This window comes from Sapajus apella, unplaced genomic scaffold (assembly GCF_009761245.1).
Source record: "Sapajus apella isolate SASKATOON/1434 unplaced genomic scaffold, GSC_monkey_1.0 scaffold1, whole genome shotgun sequence".
Lineage (NCBI taxonomy): Eukaryota > Metazoa > Chordata > Mammalia > Primates > Cebidae > Sapajus > Sapajus apella.
The window spans coordinates 11,761,691-11,765,143 of NW_022436941.1; positions in this window are offsets into that span (position 1 = coordinate 11,761,691).

The following is a 3,453-nucleotide window of genomic DNA, read 5'->3' on the forward strand; positions in this document are numbered from 1 at the left end:
AAAAAGAATAAAATTATTCCACTCTAAAGATACATGCATGCGTATGTTCATTGCAGCACTAGTCACAATAGGAAATACATAGAATTTACCCAAAGGCCCATCAATGATAGACCGGATAAAGAAAATGTGGTACATATACACCATGGAATACTACTCATCCATAAAAAGGAACGAGATCATGTTTTTTGCAGGAACATGGATGAAGCTGGAAGCCATTATCCTCAGCAAACTAATGCAGGAACAGAAAATCAAACACCTCATGTTCTCACTTAGAAGTGGGAGCTTGCCAATGAGAACACATGGACACAGGGAGGGCAACAACAGTCACTGGGGCCTGCTGGGGGAGGGTGGGGGGAGAGAACATTAGGGAAAAAAGCTAATGCATGCTGGGCTTAATACCCAGGTGATGAGTTGTTAGGTGCAGCAAACCACTATAGCACACATTTATCTGTGGAACAAACCTGCACATCCCGCACATGTACCCTGGGATTAAAAAAAAAAAAAAGACTACCTCACAAGTTTATAATTTCTTCACTTCCACTGCCTATTATTAAAATAAGTTGACAATTAATGAACAAAGCAAAAACCTCTGCACTCTTTAATATGCATGTCTTAGGTTACTACTAACTCTATTTCAGTAATTTTACTGAATATATGTATTTTCAGATGGATTACTCTTTGCTCATTTTCTGTTGACTTTTAATCATTCTTTATATATGAAGGACATTAACATATTTGCCATTTTAGGTGTTTAAAATATGTTTTCATCATTTGAAATTTGATTTGTGATTTTTTTGGTGAACACATTTTTACTTGATTAAAGCATATATAACAATTTAATATATGTGCCTTCTTCATTAAATATTACAAAATACATTTTCTGAGGTTAAGAAAAAGAACAACCCCTTAAATGTATAAATCCTTGTATGTTTGTTAATATCACTGTTACATTCTACCACATACACTATGAATGCATGTGTTTGAAACATTTACTAGATATCACCCTTAGGGACCATGATGGGATATAAATAGAAATGAAATAAAATAAGGCACATCACATAGCATACAGCAAGTCAGGAAGACATAAATATATGATTGTTTATAATAAAACGTAAGTGCTATTCAATATGGGGAGTTCTAATGTTTGGTTTGTGATTATCTTTAGCAGATGAGGAAAGTAGAAGAGTGTCAACCTTTTCAACTATCAGAAGTGCTCTATTAAGAAAGCAAAAGCGAGAAGATCCAAGATGGTTGATTAGACAAAACTCCAGTGCACAACACTCAGTGAGAGAGACACAGAAACCCAGAGATCTCCTAGCTCCAACTGCGGTACCAGGTGCATTTCAATAGGCGTGGTCCCATGGTGAGCAAAGCCCACTCAGGGCAGACCAAGGCAGGGAGGGGCGCTGCTTCACCCGTAAAGTGCATCTGACTGGCGAGCCGGAGACTCCCCCTCTGGCATTCTGGTCCAGATACAGCACTTCCCCCAAAGCCTCAGCAATACACAGAACAGGGGATCTTTGCCAGTCAAGCGCCAGGAATTAGACGTGCAGAGTTGAATAAGAGCCTGCAGACTGAGCTATCGCTCCCTCCCCACTGCCCGGAGAGAGAGGGAGCTGTAAGCAGGAGCCGCTGGGTGGGCCCCTACCTCATGACTGGAGAATGAGGAATCTGAGAGGGGGAGATGGCCAGATGCGGCTGGGTGGGTCCCTAACCTCCCCCACAAACCCCAGAGGGCTGAAGCTCTGACTATAGTGGGTTGCGAAGCCAGTGCCAGCCTAAGCTGAACCCTGAATGATCCAGCCCAGTGGAGGAAGGGCACAACCCACCACTAGAGGGGTGGGACTGGGCTACATATTTTAACAAAAAACACGGGAAGCCTACGTAGCAACAGGATGGTGTTCTGGACAACCCAGCAGCACCTACAGGTCACCAGAAGAGGCGGGCCTAATCTCCCAGTATAAACAAAAAGACACAGGAAGCTTCCCCAGTAACCTGAAGGAGTCCCTAGAAACCCAGTAGCGCCTCCACAGGCAGACACACGACCTCATCAAGCAGCTCCCTGACACCATAGCCAGGTAAATCCACAAAGATGGGGAAAAAACAGCACAAAAAAGATGAAACCATCAAAGACCAGAACACCTCTTCTCCTTCAGCCCCTCAACAACACAGGATCACAACTTGACCAAGCAGTGCAATGAATTGACAGAAACAGGCTTCAGAAGGTGGATAATAACAAACTTTTCTGAGCTAAAGGAACACGTTCAACTCAATGCAAAGAAACCAAAAACCTTGAAAAAAGGTTAGACAAAATGCTAACTAGAATAACCAGCTTAGAGAAGAATATAAATGACTTGATGGAGTTGAAAAACACAGCACAAGAACTACATGAAGCAAACACAAGTTTCAGCACAAGAACTATGTGAAGCAAACACAAGTTTTAATAGCCGAATTGATCAAGCAGAAGAAAGGATATCAGAGATGAAGATTAACTCAATGAAATAAAAAGAGAAGGCAAGGCAAGAGAAAAAGGAGTGAAAAGGAATGAACAAAGCCTCCAAGAAATATGGGATTATGTGAAAAGACCTAATCTACCCTTGATCGGTGTACCTGAATATGATTAGAAGAATGAATCCAAGCTGGAAAACACGCTCCAGGATATTATCCAGGAGAACTTCCCAAGCCTAGCAAGGCAGCCCAAATTTCAAATTCAAGAAATACAGAGAACTCCACAAAGATGTTCCTCAAGAAGAGCAACCCCAAGTCACATAATCGTCAGATTCACCAGGGTTGAAATGAAGGAGAACATGCATAGGGCAGCCAGAGAGAAAGGTCAGGTCACCCACAGAGGGAAGCCAATCAGACTCACAGCAGATCTCTCGGCAGAAACCCTACAAGCCAGAAGAGAGTGGGGTCCAATATTCAACATCCTTAAAGAAAAGAACTTTCAACCCAGAATCTCACATTAGCCAAACTAAGCTTTGTAAGTGAAGGAGAAATAAAATCCTTTATGAACAAGCAATAATTGAGAGACTTTGTCACCACCAGACCTGCCCTATAAGACCTCCTGAAAGAAACACTAAGCACAGAAAGGAACAAGTACCATTCACTACAACAGCAAACCAGTTGGCAAAGACCAAAAATGCAATGAAGAAAATGAGTCAACTAATGGGAAAGAGAACCAGCCAGTAACAAAATGGAAGGATCAAATTCACACATAACAATATTAACATTGAATGTAAATGGCCTAAATGCCCCAGTCAAAAGACACAGATTGGCAAACTAAATAAAAGTCAGAACTCATAGGTGTGCTGTATTCAGGAAACCCATCTCACATGCAAAGATACACATAGACTCAAAATAAAGGGATGGAAGAAGATTTACCAAGCAAATAGAGAACAAAAAGAAGCAGGGGTTGCAATCCTAGTCTCTGATAAAATGGACTTCAAACCA